The following is a 23,287-nucleotide window of genomic DNA, read 5'->3' as shown; positions in this document are numbered from 1 at the left end:
GAGTAAACATTGGCAGCTATAGACTTAGTGCCTAATAAATAACATCGACAGCTATGGACTTAGTGCCTATTAGATAAACACTGGTAGCTATGGACTTAGTACCTGTTAGAGAAACGTTGGTAGCTATGGACTTAGTACCTGTTAGATAAACGTTGGTAGCTATGGACTTAGTACCTGTTAAATAAACGTTGGTAGCTATGGATTTAGTACCTATTAGCTGAACACTGGTAGCTATGGATTTAGTACCTGATGAATGAACTTTAGCAGCTATGGAATTAGTGGTTTACGAACAAGCATTGGCAGCTATGGACTTAGTGCCTATCATATAAACCCTGGAAGCAATGGGCTTCGAAATGAACGAATGCAGGATAGATGATTCTTAGGGTAGATCCTTAAGAGTAAGGAAGATAATGGGGATGGGTAATTGGGTTGATTGTTTGATGTTTAAACATAATAATTAAATTATTGTGGGTTGAAAACCCTATGTACTCACCAGGTTTCCCAACCTGACCCACTCAAGCTTATTTGTATCACATGTGTCGATATAAAGCTACTTTACACTTGAGGGATTTAAAAGAGATGTAGATCACTAGTGTAAATGAATGTAAGATCTGTTTATGCTTATGTTTTTGTATTGACGATGACATCCCAAATGTTTTAAAATGGATAAAAATACATTTCTTCGGAAATGCTTTGATAACGTATTTATCATGTTTTTCTAGGAACAAATTCCGCAATGTTTTTATTAAAAGAGGTACTCTGATTTTTATAAAGCATAAACAAAATCGGTCTTTTCTGGCCGTGAAAAATGGGGATGTCACAGTTGGTATCAGAGCATTAGTTTAAGCGAACTAGGAATATGGATTTATTTCTAGACTTAAACTTAAAATGTTAAGCGGTGATCGTGAGGAGTGTGTCTAATAAAATTTAGGTAATACACCTGAATAGACACAATCACTAGCCAATTTGGGGAAAATGCCTAACATGCTTTTATGTGCTAAATGATTTATGATGCTAAATATATGATCGGATCTATGGTCTGTTGCTGACCGGATCTGGAAACTTTATGTGTTCAGATTTCTAAACGTTTAAATACGGTATTAGAACTGGCATGTAAATTTTTAGAGTGATGGGGAGGTGGTAACGCGAACGGAAACAGGAATCAATCCCCAGTAATTGAGCAAATACCTGTTGTGGTAGCCGCTCCTGAGCCAATCACTATGGCCGGAGTACAAGCGATGATCCAAATGATGTTGGATCGTCAAATGGAGGAGACCAGACGCTTACTTCAATAGAACTGAGAGGAAGCTATAATACCGATCGTACAACCTGAACTGGTCCCCGAGCAATCGGAGGAAGGGAACTACACCCGCCATGTGAGTCAAGCTAGGACTAAAGGAGAACGAAGAAATGGCCCAGAGAGGGGAAACGACAAGGATGGGCGAATGTATAAGAACTTCTTGAGTGAAAAACCACCGAGTCTCTCAGGAAGCCCGAAGCCTGTATAGATTATGGACTGGATCTCTGAAATAGAGATGGTGTTTGAGAGCTGCGACTATAGCAACAAGCAGAAAACCGTCTTTGCGGCCAGACAGCTGAAGACCGGTGTCTTGAGCTGGTGGAAGTTATTGGCAGATACGATGCCCAAAGGAGAAGCAAGCAAGATGTCTTGGGAAGATTTCCTAGTGCAACTAAAAATGCAGTAATGCTCTGAGCAGGATCTACTAGAGATCAACAACGAGTTTCAGAACCTAAAGAAAGGAAGAATGAGCGTTACCGAGTACGCTGCAAGTTTTACAGAGAAAATGAAGCTTGGTCCTTACTTAGTTCCAACTGAACTCTCCAAAGTCAACAAGTTCGCCCATGGATTACCAGTGGACTTTGGTCCAATGGTCAAGCAAGCAACCACTTTGAAACCCGCCATCTGGGCAGCCAAGAATGTTGAGACCCAAAGAAGGGAAAAGGGTCTGGAAAAAGCTGAAGTTGGCAAGAAGAGGAAGCTTGAATAATCCTCAAGACCTGATAAGAAAGGAAAGTTCCAGAAGTCTAACCCAGATAACCAAACTTATGGAGCCAAGTGGTGTGAAAAGTGTAAGAAGAAGCACTTCGGAAGATGCGATGGAGAAGCAACCTGTTACAAGTGTGGGAGGATCGGTCACTATTCCAAGGATTGTACACAAAATGATAAGGTATGCTACGAATGCAGAAGCAAGGGGCACATGTCTAGAGACTGCCCAAAGAAAAATGAAGCAGCAAGGCCAGAGGCACCGCCAAAGCCAAGGGCATTCCACATGATCCTCGACGAAGCAGAAAACAATGCAAGGAATCGAGGATGAGGAATTCATACCCGAAGATCGAGTTATGAAGTAGCCAAGGGGATAGAATCATATGATGTAGCATATTAGAGGCACAGTCTAGGGTGAACTTGAACACCTATGTAATAGTTTCAAGAAATAATAATAAAACCATTGTTTTGTTATCTGGTGTGTTAAACTGTTATGTGATTTTCTTGTATGGTGACTTGGAAAACTGCGAGACAATACTTGGGACGAGTATGAGTAGGTGTGAATGGTAGTAGAGGCCTATACTACCGGAAGCACATGACTCACACTTGGATCAGGGAAAGTCACAAGGTTACCAAGAAGCTAGTAATTGATTCCATTTTGTTCAAGTAAGTCGTTACCAGCTTTTTGGTAATAACTAAGAAGATGATTGTTATTCTGAACCTAGTGGTCATATCAAATTGAGTCCGACTACGATAAGTATGTTATGTGGTTCAGAGAACCAAGTTCGATGTAGCATCTGACTTAAGCCAGAAGATTGAAATAAAAGATAATCAAAGCGATCAGTAAAGGTATCGCGATAGTCGCTTGTAGCTAGAAATGCTACCTTTTAAGATTACATTAGAACATGAAGGAAGGTATAGTCTGTTCTGGAATTTGACTCTAAGAGACCTGAGTCTAAGCGTTGCAACATGCGATGATAGGTCATTAGAATATGACACATCGGTTCATTGTAGTAATAAAAGAGCTTAACTTAAGTTTGTTAAGAAGAAGAAGCAATCTCCAGTAAAGATCGAGATTGTGACTTGAAGGTCATAATTTGGTGTATAACGTGAGATAGGGAGCAGGTGCAAGATCGAACACCGCCTACAGTCAAGGAGTCCAAGAGTTAAATACTCATTCGATGCAACATAGAAGTTACCGCTATTACCTAGGATGAAGAGTTAACGTAGGGAGTCATTATACAGGCCCTATTTCGTTGATGATTCCGGGACGTAATCATCCTAAGGGGGAGATAATTGTAACGCCCGTAGATCCGGGCTAGTCAATTTAGAGACAATAAGCATCAAAAATGAGTTTTTATGAAATATTATTTAGAAGGAGTAATCTTAACCAAATGGTAGTATATGTTACAAGGGTTCCGTACATATAAAGAACGCCGAAATCCGAGTTATAACGAAGAAGTTATGGCCCGTCGAAGTTTTTCGGCAAAACCGGCATGGCACCGGGAGACGTAAATAGTGAATTTACGATGGAGGACTTTTTAGCCTTAGAATTCTAAGCAAAAGTTGTAGTATACATTAAACCGAGAACATAGAAAAAAAAGAACGCCCAAATCTGACTTCGTATGAGTTAGCCTTAGAATTTACGATGGAGGACTTTTTAGCCTTAGAATTCAACGGTAAAAAGACAGACGAAAACGGAGTCCGTATGTAGAAGTTATGAATTTTACGCGGACATTTAACAGTATAATCTCCGCGTACTGTTAAATTTAAGATCGGTCGAGAGTTAGCCGACGGAGTCAAAATGAAAGTTATAGATCTTATTTTTACCTACGTGTGGATAGAAACAACGTCGAAAACGGAGCTCGTATGCGAACGTTACGGGGTTTAGAAGTCGGCAGGGTGCTGCTGCAAAAGGGGTGACGTGACACAATCTTGGCCATTGCTTTCTCCCCAAGTCTTGCCACCAGATGGTGACATGTGACATCAAGTTCAGCCATATTTCACCCTATAAATAGAACCTCTCTCACCCTCATTTTCTTCACACCTTTCCCATTCTTTCTTCTCTCTACTCTCTCTCTAAACCTCCCAAAACTCCCCTAGCGCTAGAAGAAAGCCCCGGAGCGCTCGACGGCTCCGAGAAGAAGAGCTTTCGGCTTGGAAGTCCTGCCCTGCAGAGCCCGACTTCTAGCCAAACCCCCTCGTAGGTAAGATACGCCTACCTAATTTTTAATATAGCTTTTATTTAAATATAGTAACGTTATTAGGACCTTATAATAATTATTTGAGCTATTATTATAGGTTATCTAAGTGTCGTTATAATATCTTTTTAACTACACGCGGTACGGGGAATCTGGTTTAAAGGGCCGTATTGGGTTGTTGGTTTTCAGAAGTAATATATGCCAAAATGGTCTTGCCCTCCAGTGTTTTATGTTTGGCTCCTCTCTGTACATAGTGGTTGGAAAATATTGTTTAAACGCTTATATAATAATAATAATGCTAAGACTAATAATTAGTCACGGTGAATATTAGACTAAAATTTAGCGATAATAATGCTAGGTTTCGTCGAAGGAAAATATAATCGTTAAAAGTGAAGCGCTGCCCAAGTTTGGAATCACCACTTTAACAAGTGAGTGCATAGTTACTTTCATCGTACACATAGATATGAAGTATTTTATATAAATGAAAGTTGTAGATCTTAGTCTCACCTACGCGTGGATATAAAGAACGTCGAAAACGGAGCTCGTATGAGGAAGATATGATTTTCTGAAATTTTTAAATAATTAAAATATATAAATAAAATTATTTATTCGGATAATACCCGAATCCGTGACTCAGCCGATCTGATCCACCCGGTACGCCCCGCGTATCAGGAGTACGCCCAGCGTAAATGTCGACGAGGCGTTACGCCCCGCGTAAACTTTAATTACGCCCAGCGTAATCAGAGGTTCCAGCCCCTATAAAAGGAAGTCGAGGCTGCCGAGTTTCTTTGCTCATTTTCTTTCCTTCTCTCGCGTTTTTACCTCGTTTTGTGTGCAAGAAATATCCCGAAGCCCCGGTATCATTCCCGAGACCCGAAGCAAGTCCCGAAGCCCCGAAGATCCCGAGATGTAAAGTTTTCGAGCCGAAACTCTGCCCGTGAGAAGCCCGGTTTTCAAGAAAGCATCCCGGTTTTATCGGAAAAGATTATTTTAATAGACGAGGTGCTGTCAGATCATCGTCTTATCAAGTGAGTGTATAGTCCCTTTCTTAAACACGATTTTAATACCAGTATTGTTTGTAGGTATTAAGTATATGTTTTGGGTGAGCGTGTAGTCACTCTCTTCTAACACATAAATATGTAGTATTTGCTATGAAATACGTGTTATATGTTTATATATTGTTGTTTATTTTAGATGAGTACGGAATGGATGTTTTATATAGTTTTAAATGAGTTAAAGTGTATATCTATTTTATATCTACAAATATGTTGGGTAGAACATGGGTAGATGAGATAGTTGGTGTGTGATAAAAGATGAGTTGGATAATGAGATCAAGAGGTTAGTTTTAGATCCGGGAGTATGGATCAGGTAAAGAGATAAACTTGGTATTAGTTCGGGGGTATGGATTAAGACTAAGTTAATTGTCCCTAGTCCGGGAGTATGGATTGGGCACAGTTATTGATCCGGGAGTATGGATCAGATCAGGAGATTAGTTTTAGATCTGGGAGTATGGATCAGGTGAAGAGATTAGTTTTAGATCCGTGAGTAGGGATCAGATAAAGAGGAAGGTTTTAGATACGAGAGTTTAGATCGTGTCGTTGTGAGGATCGATGGGGTGGGATAAGAGTTGCTTTTATATGGTGAAATTATATAAGTTTGTGAGTTTGTAGGTGCCTATTTTATCGATTGGATCGGTGCGGAAGATATTACCAAGAAGATAATCGTGTATGAACATGAAGAACATAATATGTGAGTAAAAATGTAGTGAATAGATAGAGAGATACAAAATATTACAAGAACACTCATGGTTGGGAGAGATAACTCTCACATGGTGGGAGAGATCCCACCACACTCTCTCTAATCTACAAAGTCTACATAGAGCACTTTTACTAATAAAATAACCATCACCTCCACTTTATATACTAGTGGAGGAAATATGTTTTTCATACAAGGGAATATTATAACCTAATAAACACTCAACATTGTAGAGCATTTTCATGCTCCAACAATCTCCCCCTAAATGCTTGGAAATGGTGAGGGTAAAGCAGTGATAAAAGGCAGAACATCCGACAGGCAGGTACGGTAAGTCTGGTGCTGAAGTGTCTCGGAAAAGCTGGAGCAGTCGTGATCTCGAAATCTGGCAATGGAATCTCTAGCATCAAAGAACAAACAGAGAAACCCCAATATCTGAATAAAAGTATGAAATCCCAATCTTCGAATGTGATCAGTCCCCAAAAACCAATCATGTTCACAGTCTCCCCCTCGACTGTAGAACCGAAGAGCACAATCTCGAATCACACAATGTCTTCAATATTCCGAAAGCGAATGCTAATGCACCAAATAATCTCTTGAAGAATAACCTGCTGAAAATGTGAAGCATCCACAAGTGAAGTCCGAATAATAAATAATATGAATCTGAAGACATGGTCTAGCAATGCCAAAATTTTGATCGTGAGATCAGAAATAAGTGTCACGCCGCATCGCTAAAATAATCATCGTCTTCAAAATATCGCAAATCCAAACTCGAGCAATCATAAGATCTGAACCGGATGCAAACACAAATGAGACATCCCAAAGTGTAGAGTCTGAAGATAAATAATCATAATCCGAATAACATCAAGTAATTCCAAAAACTCGATCTGTGAAGACCAAAAATCAATGCCACATCACACTACTAAATGAATCTTCGTCTTCAAATGTCTCTAACGTCAAAACTCCAATAATAAACCATAATGGATGCTCATGATTCTCCCCCTATTTTTGATCGACCATGCAATAAAGATCAAAAATAATCATAAAACCGGGAAAGAAAATATGTTGAATATGATGGAGCATCGCACGCTCCCCCTTGATGTGAGCATCTACCCATAAAAACGAAGATATTATTTTTCGGTCATGGGTAGACATCGTGATGTATTGCCGAACTGAACAAACACTGTAGATTATATCATGAAATCCGCTGTTGAAAAATCATAATGCTGAACCGAAGTAATGCCGAAAACCGAAATGCAAACCCGAACTCCCAAATAATGGTCCGAGACCATATATAAATAGTCCAAAGTGAGTAAAAATACGAGTAGCTCGGTAGAAGTGAGTCACAAAAATAATAATCTCTGAACCAACTGTGTCGTCACTCATAATCACCAAGAAGAATGAACTAAGCTTGATGGATTGCTAAGTTCACTTAGGGGGAGATTGTTGGAACCTGAAAGTGAACCGCTAGCAATCCAAAGTACATTTCCGGAAGGCTGTTGGTTCCGAAGTTAGATGTGATCCGGAACCTGTCCGGAGCTGAAGAGAGGGAATGAAGAATTTTGAAGAAGAACGCATTCCGGAACTGATCCTGAAGTCCGGAATGCTTAACGATCCGGAACCAAACTTTCATCTCCGAAACATCACTTGTCCGGAATGAAGTTATTTTGTCTCTTATGCATTTATTACGTTTGTCTTGTATTTGGATGTAACGTTTCATAGGACTTAGTCTAATGTTGATTTAGGACAATCAGAATGTCAGAATTATATCTTTTGTCTGGTCCTATGTAAACACCTGGGTTAATTTGTTGTAACATTCTCTCCTTTAAGTAGGAGCATTCAATACAAGTCAACTACGGATCTTTTCTCTCATTTATGGCATTTACTCTTATTACATTCAAAACATTCCTCTTGTTCCTCATTTATTAACTTTACCCTGATCACTATTCAGTTGTTCTTAATTATTGTCTTGATCACTTTGTTGAATTAATTATCTAAGACTTGACTGGTCTTTCCAGTCTTGCTTGAACATCTATTATTAAGCAGACATTGATCTCAAGCATTCACTCAAGGTTTGAGTTCTCAAACCTTGTCCCTGCGCAAAGATATTGTTCTCACAGAGTTCTAATATATATATGATATAACATCGTGGGATGAAAACCCTATATGCTCACCAGGCTCCCAAGCCTGACCCACTCAGTTTTCTTTGTATTACAGGTTATGGCACGAGAGCATAAGTTGGCTGACATAACGAGAGATTTTGTATTATAGGCCAGTAGTTATGAATAACTGTTGTAAGATCTATTTTGCTCTGTTTATGCTTTTGGTCTGTATTGAACATGACATCCCGAGATTTTGTTATATAATGAAAATACATTTCTTTAAAGAAATGCTTTGATAAATTCTTATCATATTTTATTTTGGGAACAAATTCCGCAACTGTTTTCTGTAAAAGATTACTCTGATTTTAAAAACAAAGCATAAACAAATCGGTCTTTTCTGGCCGTGAAATTGGGGATGTCGCATTTGGTATCAGAGCTTTAGTTTAAGCGAACTAGGAATTTGTAGGATTTCTAGACTTAAACTTAGAATGCTAAGTGATGATCGTGAGATGAGTGTCTACCATATTTTAGACACGAGCACTATTATATTTTAGGAAAGATGCCTAAAATGCTTTTATGTGCTAAATGCTATATGTTTGCCATATATGAAATTGTTTGTTCGGATCTATGGTCTGTTGTCGACCGGATCTGGAAACCTTATGTGTTTAGGATTTTAAGCGTAAGACTACGGTAATGGAACTAGCATGTAAACGTTTCGGAGTGATAAGGATGATTTAATTATCTGTCGTGATTGAGGATCTAAATTCACCTTATTCGGTGTGTAGATCAAAAATGGTAAGAACCAGAAGTGGAGTTGGAAATGTGAACGGAGACAGGAATCAACTACCTGTGATCGAGCAAGTAGTTGTTGCAGCAGTAGCACCTGAGCCAATGGCTATGGCTGGAGTGCAAGTGATGATTCAAACTATGTTGGATCGTCAAATGGAAGAAATGAGGCGTCTGCTTCGACAGAATCGTGAAGAACTGTCAATTCACGTGGAAGAGCCTGAAGTTAATGGAGGGCAGTCTGAAGGAGAGAACTTTAGTGGGATAATTGGTTAAGACAACCCACCGATAGTTCGACAAAACAACCAAGATGGAGGGAATAATGGACTGGGATGCAAGTACAAGGACTTTTTGACTTGCAAACCATCGACCTTCACTGGAAAGGAGGATCCGATCGGAGTCATGGATTGGATCTCTGAAATGGAGCTGGCCTTCATGACGTGTGGTTGCAAGGGCAAGCTGCAGACCACATTTGCAGTACGACAGTTCAGGGGTGGGGCTGTTCGTTGGTGGAACACTCTGGGGAAGACCCTAAGCCCTAATGAACCACTGCAATTGACATGGGCAGAATTCTTGGTGCAGTTCAAGCGCAAGTTCTGCTCGGCCCAAAATTTGTTGGAGTTGGAGAACAAGTTCCTGACATTCATGAAAGGCAGCATGTCAGTTGACGATTACACAAATGCCTTCACAGACAAGATGGAGTTTGCCTTGCACATCGTCCCAGACGAGCTGACTAAAGTTGATCGGTACGCAAAGGGACTCCCATGGGAGTATGCGGTGCCAGTGCGTCAGGCACTTACTCTGGAGGCAGCTATTTGGGCTGCCAAGTCTGTTGAAGATATGATTAAGGGAAGAACCGCCAGCAAGGTTGAAGTTGGCGAGAAAAGAAAATTTGAAGGATCCTCAAGGTCCGATGAGAAGAGAAAATTTTCGAAGTCTGGTTCGAAGAAGAAGCACAATGGTATGATAAGTGCAAGAGGAAGCACATTGGGAGATGCTCTAAAGAAATGACCTGCTTCAAATGCGGGAAGACTGGTCATTATGCCATTGAATGCACAAACAAAAGAGAAGCCTACTTTAAGTGTGGTGAAGAAGGACACTTCAAGCAAAACTGCCCAAGAAGGGAAGAGATTACAAAGCCAAATGTACTGCCAAAGCCAAAGGCAAGAGCATTTCAAATGATCCTTGATGAAGCAGATGACAACGCGAGGAATCAAGGATGAGGATTTTATATCCAAAGATCAAGTTATGAAGTAGCAGTGTGAATAGTAACTTATGGTGTAGCCTATTAGAGGCATAGTATAGGGTGAACTTGAACTTTTGTGTAATAGTTTCAAGGAAATAATATAAAGCCTAGTTTTGTTATCTGGTGTGTTGAATGATTGTATGATTTTCTTGTATGGTGACTTGGTCGACTGCGGGACAATACTTGGGACGAGTATGAGTAGGTGTGAAAGGTAGTAGATGCATATACTACCGGAAGCACAGGACTCGCACTTGGATCAGGAAACGTCACAAGGTTACCAAGAAACTAGTGATTGATTCCATTTTATTCGGATATGTCATTACCCTTGTTTCGGTAATGACTAGTAAGTTGGTTTTTATTCCGACCCTAGTGGTCATATCAAATTGAGTCCGACTACGATGGGTATGTTACATGGTTCAGAGAACCAAATTCGAGGTAGCATCTGACTTAAGTCAGAACATTGAAGTCAATGTGATCATTGGTATCACGCTCGTTGTTAAAGAAGTTAGTAGGTAGAAATGCTACATGCTAAAATGCAATTATATCACATTAGAATATGAAGGAAGGTATATTCCATTCTAAAAATTTAACTCTAAGAGACCTGATTCTTAGCGTTGCATCATGCGATGAGAAGTCATTAAAGCACAACCCATCGGTCTATTACAATAGAGAAAGGAAAGTATTTATCCTAAGAACAAGAAGGAGTCCACAATAAGGACTTATTTTGTAACTTGAAGGTTATGATTGAGATTCCAACATAGTACGAAAGGCAGATGCAAGATTGAGCATCGTCTGCAGTCAAGAAGCCCTGGAGTTAGATACTCTTTCAAGGAAACATGGAAGTTATGGTTATTACCTAGGATGAAGAGATAACGTATGGAATCATTATGCCAGCCCTATTTCGTTGATGATTCCGGGACGTAATCATCCTAAGGGGGAGATAATTTAACACCCGTAGATCAGGGCTAGTCAATTTAGAGACGATAAGCATCAAAAATGACTTTTTGATGGAAGATTATTTAGAAGTATTAGTCTTAACTAAGTTGTAGTATATGTTACAAGGATTCCGTACATATAAAGAACGTCGAAATCCGAGTTATAACGAAGAAGTTATGACCTGTCGAAGTTTCGCGACAGAACCGGCACGACACAGCGCGAAGTAAATAGTGAATTTACGATAGAGCGATATTTGGATTTAGCGATCTAAACGAAAGTTGTAGAGTTCGTTAAACCGAGAGCGTGCATAAAAAAGAACGTCCAAATCTGACTTCGTATGAAGAAGTTATTATTTTTCTAAGTTTCAGCTTAGCAGTGTACAGCCCAAAACTCGAATATGAGATCGAGTGATTTTTAGCCGAAACAATCTAAATTCGAATCGAAGATCTCGTTAATAGTAGTGCAACGGTAAAAAGACAGACGGAAACGGACGTCAGATGAAGGAGTTATGAATTTTTAACGAATATTTCCTGTCTCGGCCTGTTAAAAATAATATAATAACAATAAATTCAAAATTAGCTGACGGAGTCAAAATGAAAGTTGTAGAGCTTAGTCTCACCTACGCGTGGATATAAAGAACGTCGAAAACGGAGCTCGTATGAGGAAGATATGATTTTCTGAAATTTTTAAATAATTAAAATATATAAATAAAATTATTTATTCGGATAATACCCGAATCCGTGACTCAGCCGATCTGATCCACCCGGTACGCCCCGCGTATCAGGAGTACGCCCAGCGTAAATATCGACGAGGCGTTACGCCCCGCGTAAACTTTAATTACGCCCAGTGTAATCAGAGGTTCCAGCCCCTATAAAAGGAAGTCGAGGCTGCCGAGTTTCTTTGCTCATTTTCTTTCCTTCTGTCGCATTTTTACCTCGTTTTGCGTGCAAGAAATATCCCGAAGCCCCGGTATCATTCCCGAGACCCGAAGCAAGTCCCGAAGCCCCGAAGATCCCGAGAAGTAAAGTTTCCGAGCCGAAACTCTGCCCGTGAGAAACCCGGTTTTCAAGAAAGCATCCCGGTTTTATCGGAAAAGATTATTTTAATAGACGAGGTGCTGTCAGATCATCGTCTTATCAAGTGGGTGTATAGTCCCTTTCTTAAACACGATTTTAATACAAGTATTGTTTGTAGGTATTAAGTATATGTTTTGGGTGAGCGTGTAGTCACTCTCTTCTAACACATAAATATGTAGTATTTGCTATGAAATACGTGTTATGTGTTTATATATTGTTGTTTATTTTAGATGATTACGGAATGGATGTTTTATATAGTTTTAAATGAGTTAAAGTGTATATCTATTTTATATCTACAAATATGTTGGGTAGAATATGGGTAGATGAGATAGTTGGTGTGTGATAAAAGATGAGTTGGATAATGAGATCAAGAGGTTAGTTTTAGATCCGGGAGTATGGATCAGGTAAAGAGATAAACTTGGTATTAGTTTGGGGGTATGGATTAAGACTAAGTTAATTGTCCCTAGTCCGGGAGTATGGATTGGGCACAGTTATTGATCCGGGAGTATGGATCAGATCAGGAGATTAGTTTTAGATCTGGGAGTATGGATCAGGTGAAGAGATTAGTTTTAGATTCGTGAGTAGGGATCAGGTAAAGAGGAAGGTTTTAGATACGAGAGTTTAGATCGTGTCGTTGTGAGGATCGATGGGGTGGGATAAGAGTTGCTTTTATATGGTGAAATTATATAAGTTTGTGAGTTCTAATATATATATGATATAACATCGTGGGATGAAAACCCTATATGCTCACCAGGCTCCCAAGCCTGACCCACTCAGTTTTCTTTGTATTACAGGTTATGGCACGAGAGCATAAGTTGGCTGACATAACGAGAGATTTTGGATTATAGGCCAGTAGTTATGAATAACTGTTGTGACATCCCGAGATTTTGTTATATAATGAAAATACATTTCTTTAAACAAATGCTTTGATAAATTCTTATCATATTTTGTTTTGGGAACAAATTCCGCAACTGTTTTCTGTAAAAGCTTACTCTGATTTTAAAAACAAAGCATAAACAAATCGATCTTTTCTGGCCGTGAAATTGGGGATGTCACACATCGGCAGCTTTGGACTTAGTGCCTATTAGATAAACACTGGTAGCTATGGACTTAGTACCTGTTAGAGAAACGTTGGTAGCTATGGACTTAGTACCTGTTTGATAAACGTTGGTAGCTATGGACTTAGTACCTGTTAAATAAACGTTGGTAGCTATGGATTTAGTACATATTAGCTGAACACTGGTAGCTATGGATTTAGTACCTGATGAATGAACTTTAGCAGCTATGGAATTATTGCTTTACGAACAAGCATTGGCAGCTATGGACTTAGTGCCTATCATATAAACCCTGGAAGCAATGGGCTTCGAAATGAACGAATGCAGGATAGATGATTCTTAGGGTAGATCCTTAAGAGTAAGGAAGATAATGGGGATGGGTAATTGGGTTGATTGTTTGATGTTTAAACATAATAATTAAATTATTGTGGGTTGAAAACCCTATGTACTCACCAGGTTTCCCAACCTGACCCACTCAAGCTTATTTGTATCACAAGTGTCGATATAAAGCTACTTTACACTGAGGGATTTAAAAGAGATGTAGATCACTAGTGTAAATGAATGTAAGATTTGTTTATGCTTATGTTTTTGTATTGACGATGACATCCCAAATGTTTTAAAATGGATAAAAATACATTTCTTCGGAAATGCTTTGATAACGTATTTATCATGTTTTTCTGGGAACAAATTTCGCAACGTTTTTATTAAAAGAGGTACTCTGGTTAAACAAAATCGGTCTTTTCTGGCCATGAAAAATGGGGATGTCACAGCAACAGAACCAATTCTTGCTAGAATTTCAAAAGGTCCTATATACCGTGGATTTAATTTGCCTCGTTTCCCGAATCGAATTACCCCTTTCCAAGGAGAGACCTTCAGCATTACTTTATCTCCAACTTGGAATTCTAAAGGCTTACGTCTTACGTCAGCATAGCTCTTTTGACGATCACGTGCAGCCTTTAATCGATCCTTAATTTGCACGATCTTTTCAGTTGTCTCATGGATTATTTCTGGTCCAGTACATAAGGTATCTCATGTACGTTCTCTGGCCATTTGCGTATATCCAACTTCTGCCCAACATATTGGGGAACGACATTTTCGTCCATAAAGAGCCTCAAACGGTGCAGCCTTGATGATGGTGTGATGACTATTGTTGTGGGAAAACTCAATTAATGATAAATGAGTATCTCACGCATTTCCAAAGTCTATTATATAGGCTCGGAGCATATCTTCTAAAGTCTGAATGGTTCTCTCACTCTGACCATCAGTCTTTGGATGGTAAGTTGTACTCATATCTAGACGTGTTCCTAAGGATTTTTGTAGAGATTGCCAAAATCGTGAAGTGAATCTACTATATCGGTCAGAAATAATAGAATTTGGAACTCCATGCAATCTGACAATTTCCTTAAGATAAACTCTAGTCAGCTTTTCCATCTTGTCGTTCTCCTTAATTGGTAAGAAATGGGCGGACTTAGTCAATCTATCGACTATTACCCAAATAGTGTCGAACCCACTAGGAGTTTTAGGTAACTTAGTGATGAAGTCCATTGATATCTACTCCCATTTCTATTCAGGTATTTCCGGTTGTTGAAGTAAACCGGAAGGCTTTTGATGTTCTACCTTTACTCTAGAACAAGTCAAGCATTTGCTCACATAAGTAGCAATTTCAGCCTTCATGTTTGGCCACCAATAATGTACTTTTAAATCTATGTACATTTTGTCAGAGCCTGGATGTACTGAATATCTGGACTTGTGGGCTTCTTCTAAGACCAAGTCCCTAAGTCCACCGAACTTAGGCATCCAAATTCGGTTCATAAAGTGTCGTGTTCCGTCATCTTTTTGTATAAGTTGCTTTTCCATTCCTCTCAAAGCTTCGTTATTGATGTTTTCTTCTTTTAGAGCCTCAAGTTGAGCTTCTCTAATTTGTGTGGCAAAATTAGAATATATAGTTATGGTTAATGCTCGTACCCGATGGGGTTTAATATATTATTTCTGGCTCAAGGCATTTGCAACCACGATTTCCTTTCCAGGATGATAATGAATCTCACATTCGTAATCATTCAACAATTCAACCCATCTTCGTTGTCTCATATTTTCGTCGAAGATGTGCTGGAGACTCTTGTGGTCGGTAAAAATAGTACACTTAGTACCGTATAAGTAATGTCTCTAGATTTTTAGTGCAAAAACTACAGCTCCCAATTCAAGTTCATGGGTAGTGTAATTATTCTCATACACCTTAAGTTGTCGTGATGCGTAGGCGATAACTTTTCCTCTTTGCATCAAAACACATCCCAATCCTTGATTTTATGCTTCACAGTATACGACGAAATCATCTGTCCCATCTGGAAGGGATAGGATTGGTGCACTACACAACATTTGCTTTAATTTCTGAAAAGCAGCTTCTTGTTTGTCTTCCCAGTTGAACTTCATATCCTTCTGGGTTAGTATTGTAAGTGGCTTGGCTATTTTGGAGAAATTCTCTATGAATCTTTGGTAATAGCCATCAAGTCCTAAGAAATGACGCACTTCTATTGGCTTCTTCGTTGCTTCCCAATTCTTGATTTGAAGGGCCAATATATATGGTTTGGGCTAGGCATCCAATGTATAAATGAGTTAGGGCATTTGTGTTTGCATTTTGGAAGTCTTTTGTATATGTTTGATGTTTTCGGTCTAGGAAGCTTTCGGTTAAGGTGTGACCGAAAACTGTTTTCGGTCCTTGTGAGTATATATAAGTTGTCAGGCTGTCAGATCTACGAGGGTTGTTCATTTGCAGTTTTCGGTCCTTGAGTTGTATCAGACATTTCCTTGTGTGAATTGTATGCAAGCTCAAGTTTCATTCCATCTTCTACTCCATTTCTTCTTTATTTCTTATGCTTGATTGATCACTGGTGAAGATCCTTCTGTCAGGACCTTACAATTGGTATCAGAGCAGATCTGGTGTCAATCAAGTGTGTTTTTCAGCTCTTCGGTTTTCACAGCTTTGTTCTTCGCGTTCTCGGTGTCTAGAAACTTACTAATCGCTAGTGTTTTGAAGATCGGATCAGAAACTGCATCGTGTGGAATTGAAATCTGCCTGGAAATCAGTTTTTCATTGAATTCTCACTGTTTTCGGTTGGATCTTCATAAACCGAAAACATATATTCAACCAATTTCTGTCAGATCCAGTGTGTTTTGAAGCTTCATTTGGTGTTCTCATTGCGTGGAAATCAGAATCGAATCAGAAAACCAAGTTATCCATTGAAATCTGTTAGTTTTCGGTCTGAATCTTCAGAAACCGAAAACTGTTCTTCAACCGAAAACCTTTAAATCTTCAGAAACCGAAAACTGTTCTTCAACCGAAAACCTTTGAATCTTCATCAACCGAAAACTGTTCATCAACCGAAAACCTCTCAACCTTCAGAAACCGAACACCACTCATAAACCGAAATCTCTTAATCTTCATAAACCGAAAACCCCCTTATCACCCTAAACCGAAAACCCTCTTTCAACCGAATTCATTGTTTTTCGGTCATCATCTCTCAACCGAAAACCTTATCCTTCCATCATACCGAATTCCTTGATTTTTGGTCATACTCCTCAACCGAAAACCCGTTCTATTTGATCCTTTGATTTGTTTTTCAAGTTAATTTTTATTAAAAATTTAAAAAAATCAAAAACAACAAAAATTAAAAAAAATGGAATCTCAAAGCATGTCAGCTCACCATGAATTGGATGCAATTATGGGAACCACTTCTCGAATTCCCCGACTATAAACCGCGGAAGGATTTCCAGAATGGAAATATCGGATTGAAAAGTACATCAAAATGAAAGATTTCAAGATTTGGCGAAGCATTCTGAGAGGTCCAATTCGCATCACAACAACATTGGAAGATGGCACGATAATGGACAAGCAAGTTGAGAATTACACTGATGTTGATTTTGAGAGAGTCGAGGAACAAGAAAAGGCTCTTGCTACACTTACCATGGCATTATCTCCGGAAATTGCTCAAGGTTTCCGTGAGTACACTTCAGCAAAGGCCTTATGGGAAGCACTGATTGAAGTCTATGAAGGCAATGAAGACATGAAACAAAGTCGTCAAGACATGCTGCGACAAAAGTTTAATATGTTTAACCATGTCTTGGGGGAAACACTTGAGAATCAGTTGCAAAGGTTTATTACACTTACCACATAAATGAGTTCTGCTGGTGTTATGGTTACAAGATCTGAGATCAACAAGAAGCTGCTAAACTCTCTACCAAAATCTTGGGATATGAATGTCTCAGTGATTAAAAAGACCAAAGATTTGAACCGTTTGAGCTTGGCATAAACAATGGCAATCATTAAGGCTTGCGATCTCGATGACAAGCAGAGGGAGATTAACCATGTCAATTCATACTCCACAGCAAATCTTGGGATTCAAACCACCAACAACACAGCTTTCTCAAGCTTTTCAACTCCTCAAGCTCCTTCAGTTTCTCATGTTCCACAAGTTCAACCCTATGTGACTCATCAGCCTAACTCATACGTGATCCCTCAAATGCAACACATTCAAGTCCCTCAACCTCAAACTTTCTCTCAGCAAGTTGGTTCTAGTGTTGGTTCATCCACAGCTGCACCCGTTCAATCTCATGGTTTCAGTTCTCAATCTTCATCATTGAAAGAGAAGGAAGAAAATTTGGCCCTCGCCACTGGTCTGGTGAACTGTTACAATGCTTTTGTGGCCGGAGAGCTTTCCCCACAACTATCTTTTGCTGACCTAGACCAGATCCATCCAGAGGATGTAGACGAGATGGACATCACCTGGCAAATGGTCATGGCTGTTTTTAGGGCAAAACAGTTTTCCAAGAAGACCGGAAAGAACAATTGGAGTGTGAACTCTGACAAGAAAGTGGGGTTCAACAAAGGGAAGTTGAGATGCTACAATTGTCATGAGCCTAGGCATTTTGCAAGGGAGTGTCCAAAGCCAGACCGAAGAGAGAATTCTGATTGAACCATGTTGCCGGTGACCTATGTCAACAAGGGATCTTCTTCAAGCAATCAGACTGCTAACTTGGCGATGGTGGCCCAATCCTTTGATTGGGAAGATCAAATTCAGGCTCTGAATATTTCAGGACCTGAAAATTCACATCTTGCCCAGATCAAGGATGGTGTGGAGGAAGAAGCAGAGAGAGACCCAGAAAAAGAGATGATGAATCTTCAGTTCGCGTTCATGGTGCAAACTACTCCTGAGCCAGCCAAACCCGAGGGACAGTTGCGGAGGAATGTCGTCAGACCGTGGTATGTCGACAGCGGCTGCTCCCGGCACATGACTGAAGATATCTCCCAACTGCACGACATTCAGACATTTAATGGGGGATATGTCTCCTTCGCGGGCGGAGAAGGCAGAAAGATAACGCAAAAAGGAACGGTAACAAACGGAGTGCTCAGTTTTGAGAATGTCAACTATACTCCTGAGCTGAAGCACAGTCTACTGAGCGTTTCTCAAATCTATGACAAGGGTTTCTCAACACACTTCACCGATAAAGAATGTCTAATCTTAAAGCCAGGCATTGTCATTCCAGAGGAGTGGATTCTAGTCAAATCTAAGCGGGATGAGAATGCCTATATTATCGACATGAACAGTAATGTACCCGAAGAAGTCACTTGTCTCTTTTCCAGAGTCTCAGAACAAAACGCAATGTTGTGGCATCGTCGACTTGGCCATGCAAATGCAAAGAACCTGAACCGGCTTGGTAAGAACGAAATGGTCCGCGGTCTGCCTGTCAGAGATTTTATTACTTTTGAAAAATGTGTTTCCTGCGCTCAAGGCAAACACCATCGGAAACCACATCTACCAAAGGAGGTCAACTCCATTAATCAGGTGCTCCAGTTGTTGCACATGGACTTGTTTTGTCCGGTCAACGTCGTTAGTATCAACCGAAATTCATATTGTCTCGTTGTGATAGACGATTTCTCTCGTTTCACGTGGGTATTCTTTATGTCCAACAAAGCTGGGATCGCTGACCTCATCAAGAACTTCATTGTAATGATTGAGAACCAAACCAACCACCAAGTGAAAGCGCTACGCACAGATAATGGAACAGAGTTCAAGAACAATGTTCTTGATCATTTTTGCGCTGAGAAAGGGATCGTGCGTCAATTTAGCTCTGTTCGGACACCACAACAAAACGGTGTTGCTGAGCGGAGGAATCGGACGCTACAAGATGCTGCGAGGATGATGCTTTGTGATTCTAAACTTCCAGTTTTCTTTTGGGCGGAGGCGATCAACACAGCTTGTTACGTTCAAAATCGTGTTCTGATCAACAAAGCCCAGATGAAAACCCCATATGAGATTCTCTATGGACACAAGCCATCTGTCAGCCACTTCCGAGTATTTGGCTGCCCTTGCACCCTTCTCCACTTGGAATCCAACCCAAAATTCAATGCAAAAGCCGATGCTTGTTATTTTGTCGGATACGTTGCTCGTACTGCTTACCGGGTATACAACAAGAAGACGAAGCAAATCGTGGAGTCTTTCGATGTTCGCTGGCTTGAAGAGAATGAAACGGACGCTAGGGTGGGTCCTGATTGGCTATTTGACTACACATCGCTATTCAAATCCTTTAGTGTGTTGTCTGATAATCTAGCTGGGTCTACCTCTGGCTCGAAGACTATCTTTGAAGACGAAGATGAAGAGGTTGTCTACAGACCACCATTGGTTTCTGCTACTGATCCTCCGATGGTGTCTTCTGTTCCAATCGTTTCTCCTGAGTCTTCAACGCAACAATGTGCTCCAGATGCTGATGCTACTCCTCTAACTCCGGTCGAAAGAGAGTTCATGAACTAAGATGCTTCCGTTGTCATTCAAAATTTGATGGACCTTCTCTTTCCCGATCAAATCGCTGATGAGTTTGTAGCAAATCCATAACACGAAGCTGGTACTACCGTGGACTCTTCAGCAAATGAAGGAGGTATTAATATCCATACTCTTCCCGTTTCAGTCCATGACATCAGTCACGAAATCCCCTCTCGCATACAGCGCGATCATCCGATAGAAAACGTCATTGGCCAGCTGGGTGACGGAGTTCAAACGAGAAGTCAGAATGGAGACATCAACACATGTCTTTATTCTTGCTTCATTTCTCAAATAGAGCCCAAAAACGTCGAAATGGCTTTGAATGAGCCTAGCTGGGTGGATGCCATGCATGACGAGCTGAATCAGTTCGAAAAGCTCGGGGTTTGGAAGTTGGTGGAGCTGCCTAAAGGCAAGAAATCTCTCGACACCAGATGGGTGTTTCGGAACAAGCAAGATGATTCGGGTGTCATTGTATGGAATAAGGCGAGATTGGTGGTCCGTGGGTTTAGGAAAATTGAGGGTCTTGATTATACAGAAGTCTATGCTCTGGTGGCGCGCTTGGAGGCTATCCGTATCTTCCTCGCCTATGCTTCCTACATGAACTTCACCGTATACCAAATGGACGTCAAGACGGCTTTCTTGTACGGCAAGGTGAAGGAGGAGATTTATGTTGACCAACCTCCTGGGTTTGTTAACTCAAAACTTCCCAACCATGTCTACAAGTTAGACAAGGCTTTGTATGGGCTACATCAAGCTCCCAGAGCCTGGTATGCTACCCTCACACAGCACTTGCTCAATCATGGCTACTCACCCGGTACTATCGATCAGACCCTATTCATCAAGCATGTTGGTCCACATCAAATTCTTGTACAAATCTATGTGGACGATATCATTTTCGGGTCGACGAGTCCTCAGTTATGCACGGAGTTCGAGGACGTCATGAAAAAGCGGTTCGAGATGAGTTCTTTGGGGGAAATGACCATGTTTTTGGGGCTTCAGGTCAAACAATGTTCAGCCGGAATCCTGATTCATCAAGCAAAATATGTGGATGATATGCTCGAGAAGTTCGGGTTCAGAGACGCCAAACCTGCTTTGACGCCCATGGCGGAGAGACCACTGCTGACTCCTGATCTTGAAGGCGAATCCGTAGATCAAACGTACTACAGATCGATGATCGGATCGCTGATGTATCTGACTGCAAGTTGCCTAGACATTATGTTTGCGGTCTGTCAATGCGCGCGCTACTAGGCTAATCCTAAACTGTCTCATTTTATTGTTGTTAAAAGAATTTTTCGGTACCTCAAAGGCAGCCCAAAACTGGGTCTTTGGTATCCGAAAAATTCCGAATTTGATCTTTATGCTTTTGCAGACAGCAATTATGGTGGCTCGGAGATAGGCTGGTTTCTTGGCAGTGCAAGAAGCAGCATACTGTCTCGACCTCAACAGCAGAAGCAGAATATGTAGCTGCGTCTGCTTGTTGTTCTCAAGTCATATGGATCCAACATCAGTTGTTGGATTACGGTTTGAATTTTCAAGAAACCCCTATATTCTGTGATAACGAGGTTGCGATCCAAATTGCTAAAAATCCGGTTAAGCACTCAAAAACCAAGCACATCGACATCAAAGTTCATTTTATCCGAGATTGTTATGAGCGCTCGCTCATTCGGCTAGAGCAGGTTCACACTGCTAATAATGTGGCGGATCTGTTCACCAAACCGTTTAACAAAGCTCGATTCGATGTGCTGGTAAACTTTTTGAAAATGATTCGCTTTGAGGATTAATTTTTGTAGGTTAGTTTAAATTTGCGCATTTTAATTTCATTCTCACCCATGCACAAATTTAGGGGGAGAAATAAACAAAAACCAAACAAAAATTAGAAAATCAGAAAATCCAAAAACATTAGAAAAACAAAAAAATCAAAAATATTATTGTGAAGTGATGTGTTTGGAAGTGATATCAACAAGTGATAACATGCAATCTGAATCTGTGTAAAGGACTAAAGCTGAATTATCTAGGCTCTGAATTATCTATAGATCTCTCTGCTCAATTTAGGTGGACAACAATATCCTTGGTCGTCGTCAGAATAAATGGTCATTAGTTAATTTTATCTAGTAACTTAGGATCAACCTGTCCTGTCACTAATAGCATTCCTAAAATTTGTCACATTTTTACGTGCTTAAGTGGACCACAATACCGGCGATCGACCATATCTGTTCATGAAAGGAGAGGTACTGATAAATGGAAAATGATTGTCTAATAACTTTGATCCCATATCACAAAAGGTTAATCAATTTCAAGATAGAGGATTAAATTTAGGTTGAATCAAGATTTTAGTATTTTTAATTTTATTTTGTTTTCATTTTTAGGATTGATAAATTTTAGAAAATGTTTTTTTTTATTTTTATTCTTATTTTATTTTTATCTTTTTATTGGTAAAATTTTGAAAGTTTTTTTTTATTATTTTTTTTATTATTATTATTTTATTCTATTTTATTTTAATCCTCAAAGAGTTTTATTTCCAAAAAAAAAAATTCCGGGTATTGGACCTCACAATTTTTCTGGTGCAGCCCACCGGGTATGGATCTAGTATATAAAGAAAAAGGCTCCACCGATTTCTGTTCTTCCCCCTTTTCATTCTCTCTAACCGAAAGCCTCCAAGAATCCTCTCAACCCTCGAAAATTTTTTGTGTTATTTTCTCGAATTAACTTGATTTTCTTGAAGGTATGAAGATTCCGACCCCAGCCATGTAGTTTTTATTGAGAATTATCCGTGAAATCATGGCTAAATCGCGAATACAAGAACTGTCGGCGAGCTTTCGGTCCATCGGCTTTCGGTCGAGCCGAGCCGTTTTCAGTCAAGCCGGCTTGGACGGCTTTCGGTCGAAGTTGTTTTCAGTCCAATGTGGCTTTCGGTCTTCACAGTGTTCGGTCCATGAGTTTTCGGTCTAACTGCCTTGACCGAAAACCCATGTTTGACTAATAAAATTCAATTAAAATGGCCAAAATTAATTGACATAATTGAGAGAATAATTTTAATTTGTTATAATCAAATGTTTTCTCACCTGGCTTGTTTTGTGCAAATAAAATGGCAAGTCTCAAAATTGCAGAAAGTCACAACGTGTCCATTCTTCTTGATGATCCTCCAGTAGCACACAACGAATTCAAATCAATGATGCACGGGCTAAGGGAATGTTGCATCTTCACTGCACTGACCTGGAATCCAGTCATTTATCTGAATCTGATCAATGAATTTTGGAGATCTGCAAGCGTGAAGAATGGAGAAAATGGATCAACGATAATTGAAGCTTCTGTCAGA

This window comes from Lactuca virosa, chromosome 7 (genome assembly GCF_052849685.1).
Source record: "Lactuca virosa cultivar CGN04683 chromosome 7, Lactuca_virosa_CGN04683_v6, whole genome shotgun sequence".
Classification (NCBI taxonomy): domain Eukaryota; kingdom Viridiplantae; phylum Streptophyta; class Magnoliopsida; order Asterales; family Asteraceae; genus Lactuca; species Lactuca virosa.
The sequence above is the reverse complement of the archived record's forward strand: the minus strand, read 5'-3'. Positions refer to the sequence as shown.